Source organism: Narcine bancroftii, chromosome 5 (assembly GCF_036971445.1).
Source record: "Narcine bancroftii isolate sNarBan1 chromosome 5, sNarBan1.hap1, whole genome shotgun sequence".
In the NCBI taxonomy this organism is placed as follows: Eukaryota; Metazoa; Chordata; class Chondrichthyes; order Torpediniformes; family Narcinidae; genus Narcine; species Narcine bancroftii.
Window position 1 is genome coordinate 142,725,339 of NC_091473.1, and position 13,664 is coordinate 142,739,002.

The window sequence follows — 13,664 nt, forward strand, 5'->3', positions numbered from 1 at the left end:
CCTGACAGCGACCCTTCTCTTCCCCTGATCACCGCAGACACTTCAGTGCATAAGCACGGGCATCACAGGAGTAACCAGGTCGGCAATTTTGCTGTTTAAGCCAATGGTCAATGTGTCCTGGGTAAGTTTAACTGGATTCCCTGACTACCTCTGAGGTAGGGCAGAGACCGGGATGACTTTGGATAACACTGACCTCCCTTGTGAGTGGGGCACTAAAAAGGCAAATTGCCAGGTTAACCCATTTTACATGGCAGTTTGAAAGCACCTACTGTGATCTTCGGTCGGTCTTCCCTTCTGCATTTAACTAGTTTCGATAAAGAGTTTTGGCTCAGAATGCCAACCATTCTTTATCTCTAACTGATTCTGCTCGACCCGCTGAGTTCCTCCAGCCGAGTGTGTCCGGCAGCTTTTTAGCAGAACCCAGGAATAGCCATTGGGATGAATGACCCCTTTCTACAGTATTAATTTGTGGGATGAATGGCCCCTTTCTACAGTATTAATTTGTGGGATGAATGACCCCTTTCTACAGTATTAGTTTGTGGGATGAATGGCCCCTTTCTACAGTATTAATTTGTGGAATGAATGGCTCCTTTCTACAGTATTAATTTGTGGGATGAATGACCCCTTTTTACAGTATTAATTTGTGGGATCAATGGCCCCTTTCTACAGTATTAATTTGTGGGATGAATGGCCCCTTTCTACAGTATTAATTTGTGGGATGAATGGCCCCTTTCTACAGTATTAATTTGTGGGATGAATGGCCCCTTTCTACAGTATTAAGTTGTGGGATGAATGACCCCTTTCTACAGTATTAATTTGTGGGATGAATGGCCCCTTTCTATAGTATTAAATTGTGGGATGAGTGGCCCCCTTTCTACAGTATTAATTCGTGGGATGAATGACCCCTTTCTACAGTATTAATTTGTGGGATGAATGACCCTCTTTCAACAGTATTAATTTGTGGATGAATGGCCCCCTTTCTACAGTATTAATTTGTGGGATGAATGGCCCCTTTCTACAGTATTAATTTGTGGGATGAATGGCCCCTTTCTACAGTATTAAGTTGTGGGATGAATGACCCCTTTCTACAGTATTAATTTGTGGGATGAATGGCCCTCTTTCAACAGTATTAATTTGTGGATGAATGGTCCCCTTTCTACAGTATTAATTTGTGGGATGAATGACCCCTTTCTACAGTATTAATTTGTGGGATGAATGACCCCCTTTCAACAGTATTAATTTGTGGATGAATGGCCCCCTTTCTACAGTATTAATTTGTGGGATGAATGGCCCCTTTCTACAGTATTAATTTGTGGTACCACTGCATGATGAATCCAGTAAACCTCTGGCACCCGCCCGTTTGGGTATAGGTAGATGGCTGGTTGCTTGAGACTGCACATGGCCTGGTTGGAAAACTAACTGTGAAGCATGCCAATTTGAAACCCCTGTATTTTTTTTTAACCTATTAATTTTCTACAAATTTTTTTGCTGGTTGCTTGAATTCCAGGTAACAGGGATTTTACTGTATGTCCTTTTGCTGTTAGGTGATTTGAGGTGATGCAGTTTGGAAGGACAAACCAGAAAGCTGTGTACAGGGTTAATGATCGGTTACTTAAGAGAGTGGATTAACAGAGACCTTGAAATCCAAATCCATGCATCCCTCAAGGTGGCCGCAGAGGTTGATGGGACAGTTAAGAAGGCCAATGGGATGTTGGGCTTCATTAATGGGGGATTGAGTTCAGGAGTAGAGAGGTCATGGTATCTCTGGTAAGACCCACTTAGAGTACTATATTCAGTTCTGGTCACCTCATTATAGGAAGGATGTGGAAGCTACGGAGAGGGTGCAGCGGAGATTTATCAGGATAGCAGAGCTGGGACTTTTCTCTTTGGAGCATAAAAAAGTGAGAGGAGACTCGTTAGAGGTCTATTAGATTGTGAGAGGCATAAATAGGGTGGACAGCAGGCTCCTGTTTGCCAGGGCAGCAATAGCAAACACTAGAGGATGTGTAAGAAGTGAAGGGAGGGAAGACATCAGGGGTACGTTTTCTTTTTACACAGAGCATTGTGGGTGCCTGGAATGCCTTGCCTGGGAGAGTGGTGGAGGCTGAAACATTGGGGGCATTGAAGAGATTCTTAGGCACATGGATGGAAGAAAAATAGAGGATTATGGAGTAGGCAGGGCTTCGAACATTTTTTAAGGAATATATGGATGAGCACAACATAGAGGGCCGACATAGTGTTCTATGTTCAATAAAAAGAATGACTGTAGGAAATGGTTACAGAGTCAAGCCCTTCTCTGACACATGTTTGCAAAACACTGCTTGTCAAATGGGGAGTTCAGTTAAATGCTTCAAAGTGATCATACAATCACTGAAATCCTATCTCCTGTTGTGACAGGTATTTCAGGCAGTAGTGTGATGTTTTCAAGTGCCAGTTTTGAAGTTTGATAGATGCTCACCACCTCCAACCTTCCCTTATCCTTGATGTTGGAACACAGAAATTTAATTTTTTTTATTTAGACCTACAGCACGGTAACAGGTCCTTTCAGCCCACAAGCCCATACCGCCCAATTAACCTATAAGCCCCCAATACGTTTCGAACGATGGGAGGAAACTGGAGCCCCCGGGGAAAACTTAATCCTGGTGCATAAGTGAATTCTCAGCAAGCATCGCTACCCTATATGCTGGTGTATAGGATGACTCGTGTATAGGTCGACCCCCAGGTTTTCCATTTAAATTGTAGGTTTTGAGCTATACCTTTTGTATACCTTTCTGGCACTTACCACTGGCCACACTATATGTGGACCACACTGACCACAATATTGCTGTCACGATATTTTAATACCAAATTATCCTGAAAAGGTTTTAATTTACTTAGCATATTTTAAAATGAATCACCGTCAGCTCCTTTAACAGGCTGTTTAAAGCCTGTACAGGGCCAAAGGAGGTCGGATTGGATGGATGGTCCCCGCGGGAGAATGCTGAGACTTCATGGGACCTGCGCAGGTTTTCCCCGCTGAACTGGTGATGCCCCTCAATACACACGCATTCTTTTCTCTGTCGCCACTTGCGTGGAGATAAGCCGGGTGGACAGCGTGAGGAAGGTGCGCGGAGGGCCTGACCGGGACACTTGTGTGGAGATAATTTGGGTTGCGCCTAGGGCCTGACCAGGACCCTTGAGTCAGAGCCAGTGGGATGGGGATAGTATATGGAGGGGGAGGGGGAAGATAGCAGCAGTGTTGAGGCTTCGCTGTCAAGGGTTGGATTTTAGACCCGGCGTATAAGACAACCTGATTTTGAGGCGATATTTTTAAGTTTTGGGGTCGTACTATACACCAGTGGAATTGTTACTTGAGTTCAGGGGCTCCCACATTTGCTGAGCTGCACAAATATCCAGTTCAAGAAATTCCTCACTCATTATCCTTCTCTATCTGTTACCTCTGCTAGTGATCCACAACATCCATGCTCCTCGAACTCTGAAGCCTATAGAGATCCCACACTCCACCATTGGCAACTGTTCGCTCTGCTGTCTGGAGCTCTAACATTCAAAGTACTAAACCCTGTACAAATCTGTAAATCTGTGCAAAATGAAGGGAGGAAAGTGTGGGGGAGACATCAGGAGTAATTCTATTACACAGAGAATTGTGGGGGCCTGGAATGCCTTACCATGGGTGGTGGTGGAGGCTGGAACAACAGGGGCATTTAAGAGACTACTAGAGAAGCACATGGATGGAAGAGAAATAGAGGGTTATGAGGTAGGAATATAGGTCAGCACCACATTGAGGGCTGAAGGGCCTGTACCGTAGTATTCTATGTTAAACCCCCTTCCACCATTCAACTTCCCTCCTCCGTTCAGATGTTCCTTGTAATCAAGTTGCTTAACAAAGTCTTTTGGTCACCAATTAAAATTTCTCCTTATATCCTGAAGCGCATTAGTTGCTGATTCTCAGTTCAGAGGAAATGATGAATTCATCGAAACCCTTCATTTTCCTGACCAACTTCATTGATGGCCTCTTCACCCTTCTCTTCATCATTCCAAGGGAAAAGTCTTCAGTTGTGCTTGTTCTCTTCCAATAAGCCCCATTATAACTTCATTTGTGCAAAATAATAAACTTCTGGCCTCTATTCTAAGTCATTTGGTAATAATTTACAGATGCGGACGTCAAGGATAATTATTCATTTGTTCCAAATCTTGGCTTGGTTCCCAGAATCCTCACTCAATGATATTATGTGGGAAGAACCATAGGAACAGAAGCAGATCTGTAACCCATGCAGCCTGCCCCACATGATCTTTACTTACCCACCTTGGTTGCAAATCTCCGTCTAGGCTAACAAACTCTTATCCACTACACTTTTGAAATTTACCACCTCCTTGAGTGAGGAGAAGATGGGAAGAAGATAGGGTGACGACTTAGACAGTTTCCACGATTGGTCATGTGGATGAGGTGTTTCATGATGTCACCCTGGTTCTAATTTTAAGGGGAAGCACGGTTAGTGATTCTCGACCTTTTTCTTTCCACTCACATCCCACTTTAAGTATTCCCTACGCCATCGGTGCTCTATGATTAGTAAGGGATTGCTTAAGGTGGGATGTGGGTGGAAAGAAAAAGTTTGAAAACCACTGTTTTAATCGTACCTCATTGACTCGTTATGTGCACGGTTTCAGAACTCCAAAGGAAATGGGCCATTTTTCTCAAGCAAAATATTTCAGTAACAATTGGGTCCAGAGCAGTGATTCTCAACCTTCCCTTCCCACTCACATCCCACATTAAGCAATCCCTTACTAATCACAGAGCCCCGATGACATAGGGATTACTCAAATTGGGATGTGGGTGGAAAGAAAAATGGTTGAGAACCACTGTTGTAGCGGTTGGTGAAACACTGCTACAATGCCAGCGACCCAGGGTTCAAATCCAGCACTGCTTTTGAGGAGTTTATACATTCTTCCCGTATCTGTGTGAGTTTCTTCTGGCTGCTCCGGTTTCATCCGACCCTTAAAATTGTTAAATTTTAAATATTGGTTAAATGTAGGTTAATTGGTGTATTTGGGGAGAGTTTGGGGGGGGGGGGGGGGGGTGGGGCTTGGCCGGAAGGGCCTGTTACCATGATGTACATTTAAATATTAAAAGGTGATCACTGCCCATCCTGTTCTGGACTTCCCTGCCAAATGCCCAAATGCCTTTCAACCACACCCTAAGATACCGCAGGATAGATGGTTAATTCAACAAACAGAATGTTTTATTAAACTAAATGACCTATAGCCAGCCAAGCAGCATTTCTCTATGCCTAATCCCCCATCGGAAAGCCAGACAACTCTTCTGACGCCGGGGCTTTGGAACATTCTACCTATATTTTCCAGTAACCCAGAGATAATTTTGTTAATATTATACACATCACCCCCCCACCCCCCCCCCCCCCCACCCACCACCTCCCGGCCCTCTTCAGGCAGAAGGTACCAGAAGTCCAACACCTCTAGGGTCAAGAACAGATTTTTTTCCAACAGTGGTCAGGCTTTCGAAACCTCCCCTTATTATGTTAATCGTAAAATACTCCATCACCACAGGGACTGTCTGCACTATTGCAATGGAACTATTTGTCTTGCTGTATGACAGCTGTGAATATTTATTCACTATTATGTCTCTTGTATTTACTATTTCTTTTTAATGTACTGTATACGATTGAATTTTGGTGCCTATGTAGATTGTAGAATGTATATGACAATAAACTCATTATTATTTTCATTACGAACACAGCACATATGCTTCGCTACCTACTCCATCAATCAGCTTAAGTACATCAATTTATCATTGAGATGCACTGGACAATATGAGTCTCCACTATGTTATCTGCTTTTGAAGCATTTTTGTTTCCTACTGGTGATTATTTTTTAATCACGTGCACGTACACACTGTGTCCAACTCCTCATTCTGAAACCGTATAAATGAACTATGCTGGGGTTGGTGGTCATATAACCACTTACAGCACAGAACAGGCCAGTTCGGCCCTACTAGTCCATGCCGTAGCAAATCCCCACCCTCCTAGTCCCACTGACCAGCACCCGGTCCATACCCCTCTAGTCCATGTAACGATCCAGTCTTTCCTTAAATGTAACCAATGATTCCGCCTCGACCACGTCTGTCGGAAGCTCATTCCACATCCCCACCACCCTTTGCGTAAAGAAATTTCCCCTCATGTTCCCCTTATAATTTTCCCCCTTCAATCTTAAACCATGTCCTCTAGTTTGAATCTCCCCCTTTCTTAATTGAAAAAGCCTATCCACGTTTACTCTGTCTGTCCCTTTTAAAATCTTAAACACCTCTATCAAGTCCCCTCTGTTGCAGCAAATTCCATAGGTTCACCTCCTCTGAGTGAAGAAATTTCTCCTCCTCTCCTTCCAAATGATTGATCCTGTAACCTTGTGTTGCAGACTCCGGAACATCCTTCTCTCCATCCATCCTAATTAATCCCTTTATGGTTCAAAAATATTGCCTCTCATTCTCCAATTACTCTCGTTCCCAATCTGCTGAAACTCTGCGCCAAAGGTGGGGGGGTTTTAAGGACAATGGCCGTTGTCAGAGACCAGTAGTGAGAGCCACTAGGCCACCAATGCTAGAAAGAGCAAGCAAGGGACACCAGCCACATCCACTGTTCTCATTAAGTCACCAGAAAGAGCGAGCAAAATAAATCACATTGGCGCTGCAATCTTGCAATCCCAAGACATCACGAAGCAATTTAGGACATTTAAATGCTATTTTGAGGTGCTCCTGTGAAGGTGGAAGTCAAATTGTCTGCGCTTGGACCCATCAAACAACACCAAGGTCATTGTTGACAGGTTGCGATCATGGCCAGCTGTTAATCTGCATGTCCTAGCATTTCAGAAGGTAACAAAAAGTCACGATAAATGCTGTGAATTTGTAGGTGCATTAAAGACCAGAATGGGTGAGGATTTCCTTTCCTGATGAATTTGATTTTAGCTAACCAGATCATCTCCATTTGATGATGTTGGACTGAAAATGTCAAACCAAATTTATTGTCATATGATTGCACAAGGACAAACAGGGTTCTCCGGTCCTCAGTTTAAAGCATGCAGACAGGCATAACATACATGCAGACAAACAATACATATGCAGGGCACGTATTCACATATACAAATATTGTTCCCTGAATAGGTTAGCGTGAACAGTTCCTTTGGTCGTTCAGCATTCTCATTGCCCGTGTGGAGAAGCTGTTCCTCAGCCTGGTGGTGCTGGCTCTGATCCTCCTGTATCTCTTTCCTGGCGGGAGCAGCTGAAAGATGCTGTGTGTGTGGGGTGGAAGGGGTCCTCAACAATTTTACACACCCTCTTCAGACAATGATCCAGGTAGATCATGTTGATGAAGGGGAGGGAGACTCCAGTGATTCTCTCTGCCACTCTTACGATCCTGTGGATTGACGTCTGATCTGTTTCTCTGCAGAAACCATTCCACACTGTGATGTAGCTGGCCTGGACCCTCTCTTTAGAACTCTTGTAGAAAGTTGACATAACGGTGACCAGCAGCTTTTCCCACTTGTCTTCTCAGAAAGTGCAGTCACTGATGTGCCTTCCTAACAAGTGAGGAGATGCTGTGTGCCCACGCTAGGTCACTAGTTAAGTGAACTCCAAGGAAATTGGATCTCTCCACTGCAGAATTATTGATGTGTAAAGGAGAATGATCATTCCTGGTCCTCCTGAAGTCCATAAGCGTCACCTTCATTTTTTCCAGATTGATCCTAAACTGTTGTTCAGAGTCTGATGGTTGAGGGATAGCAGCTATTACTGAACCTGGAGGTACAGGTCTTGTAGCACCACTACGTCCTTCCTGATGGGTTGTGGTAAATAATGAGAAAATCTATCTACAGTAAAACCTCTGGTATCTGGCACCTATGGGGATTTAGATTATGTGTTGCCTGTTTGGCGAGGCACACCAATTTTAAACTTCCGGATTTTTTTACCTATTTATTTTCCATGATATTTTTGCTGGCTGCATGAGCTGCTGGTTCTTTGAATATCCAGCTAATATGGGGATTTTTACTGTATTTAGTGCATTTTGAGAAATAAACATTGCAGGAAGCTTGGTAGAATTCTCCTACCCTTTTTGAAATATTTCCATTGAAAATGTATGTAATTATCTGGGAAGGAAGATGGATCCTTGATTTCTGTCAAATCTGTGTGCTGATTGTATCGTGAGTCCTGGATCCATGGAGCTATGTAGCCCAGAGGCATAACCACTAATAATAAGTAACAGGGATGACCCTGTCGTCTGCAAGGACATCAGAAATAAATTCAGCAAATAGGTTTACTCACACGAGTCCATGACTGTGTTTGATTGACAACTTACTGGATCAGAATTGGACCTTTGGGTCTTTTTAAGCTGTCAAACTGTTGTATTAACATAAAGTGCGATGCATCCTTCAGCAGAATTATATCATACTTTCCAGAGATGAATCGTCTGGGACGATAGGAAATGCCATTTGACTTTGCAGTTTTCAGTGTGTTTTTATTTAGTTTGAGGAACAAAAGAACCAGTACTTAAGGGAAAGGGAAGTGCGGTGGTAAAGATCTAGGTCATTTCAAGTGTCGGGAATGATTGTAGGAATGACCTATCCATGTGGGAGTGAGATGTGGGATTGTGATGGCTGGCCACTGGGAGGCCCCCGGTATTGCAGTGGTCAGGGCAAAGATACTCAGCAAAGCAATCTCTCTGTCTGCGTCCAGTCTCTCCGATGTAGAAGTGGCAGCTCAAAAGCTCTCAGCAGAGATAGTTCCCAAAAGATCAAACTATTAATGTGTCCATGATTACCTGTTTCTCATTTAAAGTTGCATTGATTGGAGAATACTAAATACATTGATGCCAAACCATTACCATTTTATGCTTTTTTTAAGTATTTGACATCTACTTATCTGCAGTCTCTCAATAGTAGAAGCAGAATTTGGTCAACTGCCTTGTTGCTTTGTTCCTTTCTGAGTTCTCTGTTTGGTCTTGGGCAAAGCTGACATTTATCACCAATCTCTAACTGTCCTTCAGAGGTCGAGGTACACTTTGGCTGCTCAAGGGCATCTGCTCATTATTTCAATACATCTGATCTCTTCGAGGAGCTGGGGGGGGGGGGGGGGGGTTGGGCGCCAGTCTGGATAGAGGCAAGAGTAGATATCCTTTTTGAAGGACATTATCAAGCTGGATGAACTCCCGCATTTGGACAACTAACCGAACGAGATCAAGAGAAACCTGGTCTCTCTCTAATGTCCCCTCTGGTTTTTATTGTCTCTCATGAGCCGGCAAATACCCAGTAGGAGAAAGTCCCTGCAAGGCTGTATGGATTCGCATTTCGCCTGGTGTTTTCACTTGGTTTCCTAAACCTCAGACTTGGTTCTTATCCACTGTTTTTAAAACTAACATTTCGCCTGGTGTTTTCCATGGTCGAACAAGCTATGCAACCAGGGGGGATGGGAGACCCTGTAAGACTTTTATTTCAGCGTGAGATTAATGTATCATAAAACATTTCTCTTCCCTAGCTTACAATCCCCATTCATATCTATACATATATTCAACACATTTTAAAGAGAGAAAGGGGTGGATTGTGATATAGAGAATTTAGGTTAAAAAGACTTAAGTTAAAATGTGATGATTAATCATAAACAGGGAAGCCAGAACGGACAGAGAGTTTACTAGCAGTCAAGGACAGAAGGAGCTGCTGAATATGTTTTTTTAAACCTATCTTTTCATGGTCATAGTGAGAGACATGCAGGAGACAAAGGATTGATAAGAAGTGTGAGAAACAGAATTCAGTGAATGTAGAGTTCACAGCGTACGTAACGAACGTGATAATTAAAAATGCAGTTATACTTAGAATGCTTTTGTAATACTAACCAATTAAAACAGTATTAATAAGAAGGGGAAGGGCAAACAATAAGGGTATAAAAATCAATGCACTGTATGTATCGGGGCTTAACTGGTGAGAAACCAGTTGAGTCCAACTCTGCAGACTTGTAAATAAAGCTTGTCGTGTCATCAGTTTTAAAGAGACTCATGTGTGAGAAGTTTTATTTCTGACAATTAACGTCGACTTTTCCGGTTTCTGCTCACCTGCTCTTCCCTCACTATTCACTCAGCCATCCCTCCTTTCCTTGAACGCTGGTATGCCCTCTCTCCCTTCTCCACCTATTTCTTCCTGACTTTGAGACCCACTTTCCCCCCCCCCCCACCCTTATATTCGGATGCCTGCCAACATTTTTCCATACCTTGATGAAGGGCTCAAGGCCGAAATATCGGTTATGCATTTTTATCTTTGCTATATATGGTTGGACCTGCTAATTTTCTCCAGCATTGTGTTTTTACTTTTATCAAAACTAGTAATACCACACATGGACCCACACCTCCTCCCTCACCACCATTCGGGGACCCAAACTATCCTTCCAAGTGAAGCAACCCTTCACTTGTGAATCTCCGGGAGTCATCTACTGTATCCGGTGCTCCATTTGAGGCTTTCTCAACATCGGAGAGACTGGACGCAGACAGGGAGATTGCTTCGCCGACCATTTTTGCTCTGACCACTGCAATACCAGGGGCCTCCCAGTGACTAGCCATTACAATTCCATGCCCTACTCCCACATGGACATGTCTGTTCATGGTCTCATGAGCTGCCAAACCGAGGCCACCAGCAAATTGGAGGAACAACAGCCAGTTTTCCATCTGGATGCTCTCCAACCAGATGGCATGAACACTGACCTCCAGTTTCTTCCCCATCCCTCTGACTCCTTTTCTCCAGCACCCCACCCCCTTTCTGCTCCATTCAGAGAGCTATCTCCTCGCCCACACTTTCTCTGGGCCCTCACCCCAATCCATCTATGGCCTCCTGAGTGTGGCCCCCACCATTTTATTCTGGCACCTGCTTTTTGCTCATACCTTGTTGAATCGTTGGTTGTCTGTCTTTGTCTTTCCTGCATAAAGAAACCTTTGTGACTTGCTACGTTTCTCAAGCATTTTTACATAAACTGATAATAATGAAATGGTTTCATGATGGCATTTAACTTGACTGAATTTGAATTTCACAGCATCTGTAGACTTCCCTGTTTAACTTCTTGGTGGGCTTTGCAACACTTGTCCAATGACATTAAGGTGCCAAATCTCAATTCCTGCTGCTTCTCCATTGGTGGTTTCAAGATCAGTCCCAGAATTAAAGAGCTAGTCAACCTGATTCTCAAGTGAAGTACTTCAGAGAGAGTTAAATACCAAAGGTATTTGTCGATGAGTTAAGGAGGTCATTTGCCCTGCCCTGGTTCTGATGCACATCAATGAGCCCAGGACACTCTTTCCAGCTGCTTACCATTCCACCAAACAGGATTAATCTGGACATTCATCTCCACAATTATGAAGTACTGATGGTGTGCAAATGTATTTCTAAGGATGTGCTGCATTTGGGGCTGCAGTTGGAGCAACACAAGACTCTATGAACCAATGAGTCTGCGTTTCTGGCAGTGCGCTGCATTGAGAGCAGGGCAAAGCTCCTGTAAATGAACCAATACGAATGCATTTCTAACTGGGAACTGCCTTCGGGGGTACCATCGTACAGGTGAAACATTTACCACGGCCCAGGTGGATGTGAAAGATCCTGCAGCACTCCTTAGAAAAGGAGCAGGGGCCATTGCCTTTGAGCTGTCACCTTAAAGAAAAGCACAAGAGGTGCTGGAGGATCTCAGCAGGTCTCGCAGCATCCAGAGAAAGTGAATATATCCAGTAAAATCCCCGTTATTCAGAATCCAAGCAACCTGCAAAGAAAATTGCGGGAAATAGTTAGATAAAAAATATGAAAGCTTAAAACTGGCACACCCTAGTGGCTAGTTAGCCAATCGTGCAAAACACAATCTCAAGCAACTGGCAAATACACTTATCCGGCATCTACCAATCTCCATAGGTGCTGGATACTGGCGGTGGTTTTACTGTATAACCAACTTATTGGGCCTGAACTCTTCTTCATGGGCTCAGGCCCAGAACATTGGATATATATCTTTCATGTTTCACACCCCACCCCCACAATTTGTCTCCTTGAAGGACTCAGAACTGACTCAGTGGAGCAGGTGGCCTTGCTCCTGTTGGTTTAAAAAGTTGTTTCATAAAAGCAGTGTTGTTGGATGTCCCATGAGGCATTTTTGTGTTAAATTTAAAAAAAGGTTAGGACCTGGTCTTTCTTGAAGCCTGGGTGACCCGTGGAACAAACTGCTGTTGATTGACAGTGATTGTATTGACTTACGGATTGATTATGTTTTAACAAGACCTGCAAAAAGGCTGACACATCAGCCATTAATCATCGTAATTGGATTAAACATATGCCCTGCTGACAGTTTGTGCCTTAATTGTGATGTCAGACGAGAGCACATTGCATGCGCAAGCTTTTCCCATTCATTTAGACCAAGGAATTAAAGGGTAATGTATGGAACTGGGCCAAGATTACAGTGAATTCTACATACTAAATTTAATGCCTCACATATATTTCCATTTGGATGATTTATGATGACTGAAGGAGGGGTAGGGGTGGTTCACAACATCTAATATGCAAGAGTTCATTTAAAATATAATTTGACAACCAAAATTTTCTCTAAAGTGATTAAACTCAGGTCAGCAGATTGCTTCACGAATAAAATGATTGAACAGAACTGACTTCATTCCCTTTTTTTCTATGGCACAGTCAGGATTGCATCTTATCTATTGTATTCCCAACCTTGGAGCCTTCCAATCTGAAATAGGAGAGGAATCCGCCACTAGACCGAAAGGAATTTGTACACTCTCCCCGCGACCTTCATGGATTTTCTCCGGGTGCTCCTATTTCCTCCCACCCTCCAAAACGTACAGGGTTGGTATGATAATTGTGCAGCATGGGTTTCATGTGCCGGGATATTGCACAGTACCGTGAAAATGTTGCGTTGAACTAAAACGCTGGCGATATTCAGCAAGTCAGGTAGCTTCTGTAGGGAAGGAGAGTAGTCAAAGTTAGACATGGGTAAACATCACACATTGGAGAGAAGATGGAAAGGTAAAGAGAATAAAACGAATGTTTGAGATAGTGTGCATGTGAGTGAATGAGATTTAATGATGGTGTTGTTAGCTGAGATAAGTGTAAAGGTGTGTCAATTAAATTCTTCTCAGAGAAATTCCTTCATTCACAACTTTCCCTCCATCTTAAAATGTGCTTGTTCTCTATCTTTGCCTGTAATTATTCTGCGTTTCTATCCAATTAGATCATGTCCTTTGCAATGCTTTCATTTTTGCATAACATCTGTATCCCTCTTGTTCTAGCTTCTACTTGCCTGTCCAAATCCTGAAAAAACAGGTAATAGGTAAAAGGGAGAAAAACTTATAACACCAGGAATTAGAAGTGGGAATGGGATTAATGGGATTACACTGAGAGCCATCAGTGGACCAAAAGGGGTCACCCTATGTCACAGGAATGGGAAGAAAAATATAATTCGGATGTAAAAAAAAGTTCTCATGCTTATTTCCCTTTGTGGTCTTTAATTATTGGAAATATAACCATTGAAAGGTTACCCTTGAATAATCCTTGAAAGGGCGGCAGAGATGGCATGGCAGTTAGCGCAAGGCTGTTACAGTGCCGGCGACTGGGGCTGGAGTTCGAAACCCGTGCTGCCTTTA

At 43.3% G+C, this 13,664-nt stretch overlaps 1 protein-coding gene across 2 annotated transcripts in view; it reads left to right on the forward strand.

Annotated features, from left to right (window-relative positions):
• The window catches only part of st6galnac3 (ST6 (alpha-N-acetyl-neuraminyl-2,3-beta-galactosyl-1,3)-N-acetylgalactosaminide alpha-2,6-sialyltransferase 3), a 249,728-nt gene that overhangs the window by 156,247 nt on the left and 79,817 nt on the right, over positions 1–13,664 (forward strand). The window lies entirely within an intron of this gene.